Source organism: Somniosus microcephalus, chromosome 20 (genome assembly GCF_052327205.1).
Source record: "Somniosus microcephalus isolate GS21.2 chromosome 20, FLI_Smic_1.0, whole genome shotgun sequence".
NCBI classification, from domain to species: Eukaryota; Metazoa; Chordata; class Chondrichthyes; order Squaliformes; family Somniosidae; genus Somniosus; species Somniosus microcephalus.
Window position 1 is genome coordinate 61886067 of NC_141006.1, and position 13684 is coordinate 61899750.

General features: G+C 47.0%; 1 protein-coding gene across 1 annotated transcript in view; it reads right to left on the reverse strand.

Annotated features, from left to right (window-relative positions):
* The window catches only part of LOC147103336 (transcription factor HIVEP3-like), a 492205-nt gene that overhangs the window by 78025 nt on the left and 400496 nt on the right, over positions 1-13684 (reverse strand). Inside the window, exon 5 of the mRNA XM_085962816.1 lies at positions 4193-4240. The gene's annotated coding sequence lies outside the window, so the exon portion shown is untranslated. The remainder of the gene's footprint in view (positions 1-4192; positions 4241-13684) is intronic.

Sequence of the window (13684 nt, forward strand, 5' to 3'; positions counted from 1 at the left end):
GTCAACTCCATTCATATTTCGTGAAAACTTCTTTTTTGCATCTCTTTTCCAGAGAAAACAAGTTACTTTAAAGGGCCAGGGTTGGGCTCTCAGTAAAGCTATCACTGTGCTGCCAACCAATTTACATTGGATGACAGGACTGCTGTAAATACTACTGCAGTAAGGTTCCAGAAATAGCCTTGGCATTACAGACTGAACATCTATCACAGGTGACTGGGCATCGCTGGGGGCACTCCCACTGTACAGATTACCAAACCCAGACCATTCAAAGTTGAAACTGTTAGACTGTGCCGTTTCCTGCCTTAGTTTACAATGTTTGTGTCAGTCAGTGGCTCAGTGGGTAGCACACTCGCCTCTGAGTCAGAAGGTTGTGGGTTCAAGTCCCCACTCCAGAGACTAAGCACAAAAATCTATGTTGACACTCCCAGTGCAGTACTGATGGGAGTGCTGCACTGTCGGAGGTGCAGTCTTTCGGATGAGATGTTAAACTGAGGCCCCGTCTGCCCTCTCAGGTGGATGTAAAAGGTCCCATGGCACTATTTCGAAGAAAAGCAGGGGAGTTATCTCCGGAGTCCTGGGCCAATATTTATCCCTCAACCAACATAACAAAAACAGATTATCTGGTCATTATCACATTGTTGTTTGTGGGAGCTTGCTGTGTGCAAATTGGCTGCCATGTTTCCTAAATGACAACACTTCAAAAAGTACTTCATTGGCTGTAAAGCGCTTTGGGATGCCTGGTGGTTGTGAAGGGCACGATATAACTGCAAGTCTTTCTTTTCTTTTAGTTTTTTCTGTTCGATGTTTTACTAAAACCAATCAGATCTGAACTGACTTCTACATAATTTTGTTTGTTACTTACATCTGTGAGGGGCAGATTTTGGCCTAGAAATTCGATGGCGCTGTACCCATTTTACAGGCATAAAATGGGCACCTAAGGGTCCAATATGGCGTGCGCCACCCGCCATATTGGTTAGGGCTGCTAAGTAGGCGTCCAGGATGTGCGCCTGAAACTGACGTCAGACCCACTGCGTCTGGAAATCGGGGGGCCCAATGCCTGTTTCAGACCCATTTGCCAAACTGCTCTGTGAATGCGCCGTGTGTACTGCGCCAATGCGATACGTTTCGTCAGACGCTCCGCAGCTAAACCAGCCGTCATTAAAGGGACCGCTGGAGGCTGCCATCTGAGCCGTTCCCAGCCACCACTCGCACTCCCGCCCCCCCCCCCCACCCACCCCACCCATTGCCTCCACCCCCGGACTCTCGTGAGGCCCTCGCGATCTCGTTGTCAGCCCCTGCGACTGGCGAGCTACCAACCTAGGCAGCGGCAACTGGTGCCTTCAGCTCGCCGGCACTATCCTAATAAGGCCGGTGGATCACGGTGGGCCTGGTCCGGCCGAGGGCCCTCATTGAGCGCGTACACCGTGCGCTTCACCGGGATCGCGCCCCGATTCGGGCACAATCCAATTTCGGCCTTTTTGCTTATGTTCATATTCCCTGATGATTATTTTTATTTTAGCTGCGCGAGGAGAACCCCGGTTTCTCTCGGCTTCTGGGATTACTTCATGGTTTGGAGTTGGCTGTCCCTTAAAAAATAATACTGCGGGCGGGAGATGTGTGTTCAATCTGCAGTGCTGAGACTGAGCCTGTTGGCCCAGTGTTGGTCTTTGTGAAGACTGACATTTCTTGGCCTCCGCAAACATAACCTCGGAAAAGAGGAATGCTCAATCCCTGCACATTGGCTGGACATAATGCTGGACAGGTGCAGCCTGCAAACTCTTCTACACTGCTCCAACAATGTGTCTTAATATCAAACACTGCGGCTGCAGCATGGCCGTTCCACTTCCTTTATGAGTGGCACTGCCCAACCAAATATTGAATCAGTCCACACTCTGCTGTGGATATTTGCCCCCTAGGAGCTGAATTGAGTTTGTCCAAGCTCATTTCTCTTATGACCACTGTCCTGTCAGCCAGTTGGAAGGAGAGACTTTGCTAACAGTGAGTTACAGTTGAACCCAAGCTCCAGAGACTGCCTTCTGACCCCGCCGGTCCCCTGGGGCTTGGATCTTTGAATCCAATCCAGACCGAAGGGGGGCGGGGGGGGTGGCAATCTTCTCCGAGAAACGCGAATGGTCCAACATAAACCAAGTGTTGCAGAGGCTCGATGTTGGTCCCAGTCCAGCACACAGATCTGGCAGCAACTGCCTTTAATCTATCTCACTATGGCTGTGCCCAAGGAGAGAGCGTAGGGTGGAAATGTCAGACTAGTAATGCTATTCTAAAGAAAATACTTGCATTTCTATAGCGTCTTTCACGACCTCAGGATGTCCCAAAGCGCTTTACAGCTAATTAAGTACTTTTGAATGGAGTCACCTGTTGTAATGTATTGTTTGTGGCAGCCAATTTACGCAGAGCAAGGTCCCACAAACAACAATGTGAGAATAACCAGATCATCTGTTTTTTAGTGATGTTGATTGAGGGATTAATATTGGGCCAGGACACTGGGGAGAACTCCCCCTGCTCTTCTTCGAAACAGTGCAACGGGATCAGTTTACATCCACCTGAGAGGGACTCGGTTTAACGTCTCAACCGAAAGACGGCACCTCTGACAGTGCAGCACTCCCTGAGTACTGAGTGTCCACCTGGATTATGAACCTACAAGCTTCTGACTCGGAGGCGAGAGTGCTACCCACTGAGCCAGTTGCTGGCCCTATTCGAAGGCTTGGATAAGCACAAGGTCAAGAGCTCAGTGCACCTGTGCTGCAGGCAACCTGCGTTGGAGCAGATCTGTCTGACGTTGCACAAAGCACAAAAATAGCATGTCTGCAAAAGGGGGAAATTCTGATTTGGTTTAGTTAACGCAACTGGTCGGGGACGTGAATTTCTTGCAATTTTGTATTGCAGAGAAAAAGATGCAAATCTAACTCGCTGTTAAAAGTCCATGATTACTGAAGTAACACTTACTGCAAGTAGGGTTGCCAACTCTGGCTGGATGTAAGCCTGGAGGTTTCATCACATGACCTCCTCCCCCCAACTGCCCCGCCCCCGCACACCCCCCATTGGTCGCTCAACATGTCAATCCTCACGGGACCTGCCTTCCCACGGCCAATTGGAAAGCGAACAGACTCTTTGTTACCCGATTGGGTGATTCTTGACTCTCAGTTAAACAACTTTTCTTTCCCAACTAATAGCTATACCTAATAAACAAAAGTGTTGAACAAAAATGTTTTTTTATCGTAGATTGATAGAATGGTTACAGCACAGAAGGAGGCCATTCAGCCCGTCGAGCCCGTGCCGGCTCTCTGCAAGAGCACTTCAGCTAGTCCCACTCCCCCACCCTTTCCCCGTAGCCCTGCAAATTTTTTTCCTTCAGGTACTTCTCCAATTCCCTTTTGAAAGCCACGATTGAATCTGCCTCCACCGCCCTTTCAGGCAGTGCATTCCAGATCCTAACCACTCGCTGCGTAAAAAAGCTTTTCCTCATGTCGCCTTTGGTTCTTTTGCCAATCACCTTAAATCTGTGTCCTCTGGTTCTCGACCCTTCCGCCAATGGGAACAGTTTCTCTCTATCTACTCTGTCTAGACCCCTCATGATTTTGAACACCTCTATCAAATCTCCTCTCAACCTTCTCTGCTCTAAGGAGAACAACCCCAGCTTCTCCAGTCTATCCACGTAACTGAAGTCCCTCATCCCTGGAACCATTCTTGTAAATCTTTTCTGCACCCTCTCTAAGGCCTTCACAGCCTTCCCAAAGGGCGGTGCCCAGAATTGGACACAATACTCCAGTTGAGGCCGAACCAGTTTTATAAAGGTTCATCATAACTTCCTTGCTTTTGTACTCTATGCCTCTATTCATGAAGCCCAGTATCCCATATGCTTTTTTAACCACTTTCTCAACTCCTATGATTTTTCTCCAAAGTTGCTCTTAACAGTGTCCTGGAGATGAATCTTCAATTCCTGGAGACTCCAGGAGGGTTGGCAACTCAACTGCAGGAAATTCGAGCTGTTTTGGAGATTTCAGGGTCAGGGCAGTTTGAATTGAACTTATCCTCATATCGGGAGAGAGAGAGTGGTTTATTTGCCACTAATCACCACACACCCAACAGCAAAGAAAAGAAAGTTGGAACATAATTGAAGGACAATTACAGTTATGTACTGTTTCAATACGTCTGATCGAAACTGCTCCTGTACCTGTTGTTCCCGAATTTGGTTCTTCACAAGCTCCTGTTATAGTTATATCTGCAAAAGGAAAACACAAAGCTTGATGAAGGAAAATGGGAGAGGTTTTTGACAGTCTGTGTACTGGTACTGTTGCAGGCAGAAGTGCATCAGTCCCTTCATTTACCATTGAAATCGTCCGAAGTTTTCTCCTCCCATTTTTCCCTTAAAATTTAATGCAGCACTGCTGTGTAATAGGGTTGGCATCTCTGGTTGGACGTATTCCTGGAGGTGTCATCACATGACCTCCCGCCTCCGACCAGCCCCGCCCCCACACTCCGGCCATTGGTCGCCCCGCGGCATGTCCACCCTCACCGCGCCCTGCCCTGCCATCCCACGGCCAATTGGAAAGCCAACAGACTCTTCATTATAGAAACATAGAAGATAGGAGCAGGAGTAGGCCATTCGGCCCCTCGAGCCTGTTCTGCCATTTAATGCGATCATGGCTGATCATCCAAATTCAGTACCCTGTCCTTGCCTTCTCCCCATATCCCTTGATCCCTTTAGCCTTAAGAAATATATCTAACTCCTTCTTGAATATATTTAATGAATTGGCCTCTGCTGCCTTCTGTGGTAGAGAATTCCACAGGTTCACCACTCTCTGGGTGAAGAAATTCCTCATCTCTGTCCTAAATGGCTTACCCCTTATCCTTAGACTGTGACCCCTGGTTCTGGACTCCCCCGCCATCAGGAACATCCTTCCTGCATCTAGTCTGTCTAGTCCTGTTAGAATTTTATAAGTTTCAATGAGATCCCCTCTCATTCTTCTAAACTCCAGCGAATATAAGCCCAATCGACCCAATCTCTCCTCATACGTCATTCCTGCCATCCCAGGTATCAGCCTGGTTATCCAATTGGATCATTGTTGACTGTCAGTCAAAGAGCTTTTTTTTTCATCCCATCTCCAATATTTTTACAACTAATGTTCAAGGGAAATGAAAAAAAAAACCAATTTTTTTTAACGCTCCTGTGATCTTTCTCCCGGGTCTGCTCGCAGTGGTGTCCTGGTGATTAGTCTTTAATTCCTGGAGACTCCAGGACAATCCTGGAGGGTTGGCAACCCTTTAATCCTGGTACGCTGCCCCCCGCCCCCCCTTTCCAATCGCCCATCAGTTGAAAGCAGTTAACCCCCCTCCCCCCACCACAGCACCCTCCCCCATCCCGTAGTAATTGGGGAAGAAAAAGAGAGAAAATTAACTGCTACCAAAACATAGCAATGCAAATATTTCCTGTTACTTCACCACAATAGTTATTTCAGCAGTCACCCAGTCTGACAGCAAATGTGGCCAATACAAATAGCTGTAGGAATGCGAAGGGCCAATGAAAACAACTGTAACACTTTCAATTTACAACACTATAGGTTCAAATCTGTAACCCAGAAAGCGGGGCTATACACCAAAGGTATCAAAATGCACATCAGCCGTACAGTAATGTTACGTGCAGCCTGCGCTGAAGTGGCTAACATCCGTACAACGTTGCAATCTGCCTGATATTCCCCCACAAACGATTGCGAAACAAACACTTCCATCTGCTGACAGTTCTTGGCAAAAGGGGAGGTGCTGAGGTCACGACTGCTCATTTCTTTTTCCATAGATCTTTTCAAGTGAAATAGAGTTGCCTCTACTTGGTGGACGTTTCACAAATGGGAGCTGTAACCTCTCGGCAGGTAGAGCCTGACGTGCGAGAACACAACGACACAATGCATCCATTAATACCCCGATGGTGTAGTCATTCACCGGCATCTGCCAATGTGTACGTGCCGAGGCTTTGAGACTAATTTCGGGTGACCACTCACAAATCACAGACTATAAACTGAAAGGCCTTCAAAGCGCCTTTGATCTGGTGGCCTTTGTGTCCCAATGATTTAGAATAACGTCCTAGCTTTTGTACTGTGCGACTCTATTTATAAAGCCCAGGGTGCCGAATGCTTTCTCAACTTGTCCTGCCACCCTCCAAGATTTGTGTTTGTGAACCCCCCAGGTCCCCCTGTTCCTGCACCCCCCTTTAAAATGGGACCCTTTAGTTTATGTTGCCTCTCCTCATTCTTCCTACCAAAATGCATCACTTCACACTCTCTGCATTAAATTTCATCTGCCATGTGTCTGCCCATTTTACAAGTCTATGCCCTCCTGAATAACAACAGAAAACGCTGGAAAAACTCAGCAGGTCAGGGCAGCATCCGTGGAGAGAGAAACAGAGTCAATGTTTCAGGTCGATGACCCTTCGTCAGAACTAGAAAAAAGCAGGAAAGGGAACAGATTTTAAAGCAAGTTGGGGGCTGGGAAAAGGGGGAGGGGATGAAAGAACAAAAGGGAAGGTCAGTGATAGGATAGAAGGCCGGAGTGATAAAGAGACATTAAGAGATATTGAAAGCAAGAGGAGGCCTCCTGATGTCTGTTACTATCCTCCTCACTGTTTACTATATTTCCAAGTTTTGTGTCATCTGCATAGTTTGAAATGATGCCCTGTATATCCAAGTCCAGGTCATTAATATATATCAAAGAGTAGTGGTCCCTAATGAGCCACAACTGATCACGTGTTTATACACAACACCCATAAAATCCTTAACGGTGCAATTCAACAGGTGACAATGTCTCTTTAATTCTCTACAGCAAGAACATGATCAAGTAATTCCACTGCTAATTGGTTTTGGAATCCATTCAGATATTGGGGCTATCCCGATAGGATCATAGCAACAGGAGGAGGCCATTGAGCCCCTCGAGCCTGTTCCGCCATTCAATGAGATCATGGCTGACCTGTGACTAACTCCACATACCCGCCTTTGTGCCATATCCCTTAATACCTTTGGTTAACAAAAATCTATCAATCTCAGATTTAAAATTAACAATTGACCTAGCATCAACTGCCGTTTGCGGATAAGAGGTCAAACTTCTACCATCCTTTGCGTGTAGAAGTGTTTCCTAACTTCACCCCTGAAAGGTCTGGCTCTAATTGTTAGGCTATGTCCCCTAGTCCTCGAGTCCCCAACCAGCAGAAATAGTTTCTCTGGATCTACCCTTTCAGTTTCCCTTAATAGCTTGAAAGCTTGGATCAAATCACCCCTTAACATTCTAAATTCCAGGGCATACAATCCTAGTTTGTGTAAGCTCTCCTCGTAATTTAACCCTTAAAGTCCAGGTATCATTCTGGTAAATCTACGCTGCACTCCCTCCAAGGCCAATATATCCTTCCTTAGGTGTGGTGCCCAGAACTGCTCACAGTACTCTGTGACAGGAGAGGCTGAAGTCCGTTGGATTGTAGGGAGTGAATTCTATCACACTGAGCGGTAGAGATGCCTCTGTAAACTGCTGTGATTTTTGCGATAAATAAGTAATATTCCTAAATACTTGGCACGAGCCACAGGTTCCGATAATTCTAACTAGGCCTCTGACATGGCAACAAGGCCAAAAACACAAAATGCTTGAAATATGTAGCATTTGAAAAGAGTTCAGACAGGTTAACGTTCCAGATGGAGACCCATTGCCAGTCCTGACTGACCTGCTGTGTTTTCCCAGCATTTTCTCGTTTCACTGTAGATTTTCAGCATTGTTGGTTTTATACCTGTGCCTCCCAGCTTTCTTTATACCATCCTGTCCTCCTTCTACCTCGCTGCGACTCACCTTCATGGAGTGGGCAGTCGGTCCAGAAGCTTCTACGGTTCTACTGTTTAATGCACGCTGTTGTAAGAGTGGCCAGCAGGAAGGCACAGTGCCCATTAAGCTGCAGTACTTAAGGCTAAAGGGATCAAGGGATACGGGGAGGAAGCAGGGACAGGGTACTGAATTTGGATGATCAACCATGATCTCATTAAATGGCGGAGCAGGCTCGAGGGGCCGAATGGCTGACTCCTGCTCCTATCTTCTATGTACAGGTCTGGTTACTCCCCATCAGTGAGACCGGTTAGACCCCAGGCCAGAACTGAAACTCATGAAAGAACTGTACTCAACTTCTACTGTCATAAAGAGGCAATTAATAATTTCCTTATCACAGCATCCGCCCACTTAAGGAATTGCCTAAAGCACCTTTGGAGCATTACACCTTCTAAACGCTATGGGCTGCATGGTGATTTATCGCGGTCAACGCCAGCAAAGACTTGCCGCGTGCTGTCGCTGTGACATCGCCAGTTGCCGTAGCCTGTGCCCAACCCTGCACAGCTGTAGTGTATAATCTGAGGACATTGCCATTGGATAGGGACTTCTATTGCGATGGAAGTCAACATTTTCTAAAAATGGGCATTCCACACTCAAACCATCTCCCAGGGAGAGACAACCAACTGAAGCTAACTGGACAAGGAATATATAGCATAACCTATGGATTGTGGAGTAACACATGTAGTTCGTACTTTGGCGTTCCCACACGTGATTATAAAGGGGATTGTACGGTGTACCAGAAGGAAGAGACACTTCAAACAGAACACTGGGCCAGAGATTGCTGCAATGGCGGCAAATTATGTTAATTGGACTTTTACTTTCACCATCGACATCGCGCAAATTGCTGGTCCATTGAGACGATAACGGCACAGCGAGGTCAATGTCACATCTGGGACATCGTCAATGCTGTGGCCAATGGTTGAGCTCCTTGACCAATGAAAGAAAAAAATATAGAACGAAACAGAGCAAGTGACGGAGAAGGAAATGGGGCGAATTAGTCAAACCAAATATATATAGAGACGGAAAGAAAGGGAGTGAATTAAGAGTGAGAGATAAAAAAAGAGACAGAAAGGCAAAGTAAGAAAAAAATGAAACAGAACAAGCAGAGGAAGTGGGCAATCTAACCCAGTTGTGTTTGAGTTCTGACGAAAGGTCTTCGACCTGAAACGTTAACTCTGTTTCTCTCTCCACGGATGTTGCCTGGCCTGCTGAGTTTTTCCAGCATTTTCTGTTGTTATTTCGGATTTCCAGCATCCGCAGTATTTTGCTACTGTATTTGTGTTTGGGAACTGTTGGTCCTTGAAAAGTTAATGAGTTAATGGTGTGCAAAATGTACAAACATTCTTGACCCAAGAATGATAGAACCAGCCATCCCATCCATCATGATCAGGAACAGAGGAACTGCTGTCATAGGAATTGTGAGACAAAAGTAGACCATAGGTCCAGCTAGTTCACCTTCTACCATCCTGGTAGTCGCATAATACAATGACAATGGAGTTGTTGACTAATCATAGCAATCAATCTCTTATCAATTAGTCTACAACAGACCCAGACATGAGGTGAGGAAAATCCCCAGTGGTGGAGAGCTTTGGGAACCATAGGTCCAAAGTCACCTGTTCGTTCCAAGAACGCTGCACTCACCACAGGTCATGTCTCAAATTACTCCTATATTGTAATCCAAAATGTTACTCTCTGAAAGAAAGCGATCTAATTCGCATTTCTGAGTGTTGAAACAGCTTTGCATCCTGAAAGTGATTGCCTTCCGACACTAACAGGAGTGTGGCTGGCAGGACTGGCACAATAATGTTGCCAAGACAGATAGAAAGTTTGAAAAACCTCGAGAAAGAATTCACTACCTGCTGGAATGAGATTCCAGATCACTGTTCCCTGTCTGGGCCTCCAAGGTTGAGTGTCATGTCATGTCAGGACCATCAATCACGTCATTACCAGGGTCCTCTACGGCATTAATTACCAGCCCCAAATGGCTGTGGTGGGAATAATTCGTAATAATGCCATAAATCTAGCAATTTCACAATCGGCATTAACTTCAACTGGGGAGCCTCACGGTGAGAAGGGACTTTTCTGTCCTGGCTAATATTTATCCCGCAACCAATATCGCTAAAACAGATTATCTGGTCATTATCTCATTGCTATTTGTGGGACCTGGTTGTGCGCAAATTGGCTGCCGTGTTTCCTACATTACAACAGTGACTACACTTCAAAAGTACTTTATTGGCTGGAAAGCACTTTGGGATGTCCTGAGGTTGTGAAAGGCACTATATTAATGCCAGTTCTTTAACATAAGAAATAGGAGCAGGAGTACGCCATTCAGCCCTTCAAGCCTGCTCCACCATTCAATGAGATCATGGCTGATCTTCTGCCTCAACTCCATTCACCGGCCCGATCGCCATATCCCTTGATGCCCTTACTAGTTAGAAATCTATCAACTTCTGTTTTGAATATACCCAATGACTGAGCCTCCACAGCCCTCTGGGGTAGAGAATTCCAAAAATTCGCCACCCTCTGTGAAGAAATTTCTTCTCATCTCAGTCCTGAATGGCCGACCCTTTCTTTCATTGACTTTGATGAGGCCACCGGCAAGTCGTCCAGCAGTTTGCGGAGAATCGGAACTCATGGTGCATCTCCTTTACACTGCAAATTGCTGGATTTTTTTGCGCATTAATAATGGCGGACGCCGTTAATGCGTCATCAGAATCCCAGGAATTTCTGGACAATTACATCAGCAATGCAGCACAATGCAGGAAAGCAAAGGCGCTACTCACAGGCCCACCACCAGATGGCGCCAGTGTGCTCATTCGATTTTTTTTCAAAGCATATATACATTTTACCAATTGTAAATACGTCTATTTTACTTGTCTGTTGTATAGAAAGTCTGTGGAGCAATGGCTGGTGGACAGAAACAGGGTAACAATGGGCCTGTGATTGACAAACAGCATTCGTAGCCCCAGCATCGTACAATGGTGCTTTAAATTGAGGAACCTGGGTCAAAGGTCACACTGCGTGATCCCCCCCAAAGGTTGAAGAGCGGAGATAAGTTAGCGATAAGGTGACGCCAAGCTTAAGGGTTTTAATAAAGCTGAAGGTTGCTGGGGGAAAGGGAGTTCATCCTCAAGGTATAGGGTGTTTCAAAACCCCAGCCTTGTGCCTCCAGAGGGTTAATTCCACCAGTTCACAGCCTGCCTTCCCTTCGTGACATCACGATCATTCTCAAGGGTGCACCTCTTTTCAGTGCCAAACAACCGGCACAGGGCCACAGATGTAAAAGTTAATCATCGATTGCCAGAAGATAAATGGAAAACTACCTCAGATGACAAAACAGTGATTCCCAAAGGCACTGGGCGCCCCTGGGGAATTCAAACTCTGCACAACGCAATGCAACGCTCGCTGAAACACTGGCAGCAATGAATTGCTCCAAGCAACCATAGCAACCCTGGGCTGGGGGGGGGAGCAAAATTTAGCCAGGTTTTCCTGCTCAGGATTGCCTGCCATTTTGCATCAGCTGTGGCTCAGTGGGTCGCACTCTCGCCTCTGAGTCAAAAGGTCGTGGGTTCAAACCCCACTCAGAGACTCGAGCGCATAATCTAGGCAGACACTCCAGCGCAGTAGTGAGGGAGTGCTGCACTGTTGCAGGTGCTGCATATTAAGATCCTGCCGCTGTATGTTTTAACCGTCTCCCAGGCCTACCTTGAAGGCACTGCCTCCTGCAGGGGATTTTCACAACCTCAGGACGTCCCAAAGCGCTTTGCTGGCAATTAAGTACTTTTTTGAAGTGTAGTCCCTGTTATAATGTGGGAAACGCAGCAGCTAATTTGCACTCAGCAAGGTCCCACAAACAGCGATGTAATAATGACCAGATCATCTGTTTTTAAGTAATGCTGATTGAGGGATAAAAAATATTGGCCAGGGAGAACTCCCCTGCTCTTCTTCGAAATAGTGCCGCGGGATCTTTTACATCCACCTGAGAGAGCACAGGGTCTCGGTTTAACATCTCATCTGAAAGACGGCACTTTGACAGTGCAGAACTTGCTCAGCACTGCACTGGAGAGCCAGCCTGGATTTTGTGCTCAAGTCCCTGGAGTGGGTCTTGAACCCACGACCTCCTAACTTAAAGGCGAGAGTGCTACCCACTGAGCCACAGCTGACACAAAATGGCGAGCAATCAAGAGCAGGAAAACCTGGCTAAATGTTGTTCCCCCTTGGCCAGGGGTGCTACGGTTGATTCGAGCACCCCTACCACTATCCAAGGTGAGATCAGCCATTCTATGGAAGTTTAATTTGTGACAGGACTGAACATCCCAAAGCAGCTACATAAATGTCAGCTGTGGTTCAGTCTCTTAATCCAACCTTTCTTTCCCTCTCTCTATTTCTCTTTCTGTACTTGATTTGATTCTAATTCACCTGATTTCCCTCTCTGTCTTTCCTCCGTTTCTTTCTCAATCCCTAATTCTCATTGGTTAAGGAGATGGACGGTTGGTCCCGTTGTTCGCCGAGGTCCTAGATGCCCCACTGCCCTCACTATCAGCTCGCACTTCCAGCAAGTTATGGCACAAACATTTTTCGAGCTGGATGGTGTGGGGGGGGAAAAAAATCCCAACTCATGGGGCACACCGCGAGAGGCCCCACTCTAGCAAAATCTGGGCCAATAATGACCTCGTGCCTTCTGGGCCCTGCTCCCTGACAGCTCACCAGTCCCATTTCTGGGGGGAGGGGGGGAATTCCCCTCCCACTCCCCCACCCTGAAGGTCATCCAATTGGAGGTGAGGGAAGTGCGCAGAGTTGACAACCACCCCCCCCAACACACTCATACTGACAGCCTCCATAACGCTGCCCTTTAAGTCACCACATTCACATGACAACCCACAGTGACCTGCTAATGGTGAGTTGGAGCACAGAATGATGTCGACAGGCCAACTCATTTTCCAACTGTACATCTCTGCAGGCCTCTGTACAGGACAAGCCACGACTGAATCACCGTTCCCGTACCTACAATTGCAATTATTTTCTTTGAGAAATACCGACATAAAGATGTGGACCAGCATTGCCAGTATCGATGCAAACGGGCTACAGGAATTGGAGCTGTGTGCCTCCTGCCCACGTGCACTCTGTGAGCCCATTTCCCAGACAGCACACGGTGCACTGTCTGACTTCGCCGTGTGAGAAATTAAGAGGTGGATGTGTCAGTGAGAGACAGAGTGAGAGACAGCTCTGACGTCAGTTTGCTTTTTGTTGCAAGTCCGTATTACATAGAATCGTACAGCACGGAAACAGGCCCATGCTGGTGTTTGTGATATCACGAGCCTCCTCCCACTCTATTTACTTCATGTTTCTATTATATTCAAGAAGGAGTTAGATATATTTCTTAAGGCTAAAGTGATCAAGGGATATGGGGAGAAAGCAGGGACAGGGTACTGAGTTTGGATGATCAGCCATGATCTCATTGAATGGCGGAGTAGGCCCGAGGGGCCGAATGGCCTACTCCTGCTCCTATCTTCTATGTTTCTATGTTCATCTCACCCTATCAACATGTCCTTCCCTTCCTTTCTCCCTCATGTGTTTATCTGGCTTTCCCTTTAAATGCATCTGTGCTAGTCGCCTCAACTACTCCCTGTGGTAGCGAGTTCCACATTCTCACCACTCTCTGGGCAAAGAAGTTTCACCTGAATTCCCTATTGGATTTATTAGTGACTATCTTATATTTATGGCCTCTAGTTTTGGACTCCCCCACAAGTGGAAACATCTTCTCTACATCTACCCTTTCACAATTTTGAAGACCTCGATCGGGTCACCCCTCACC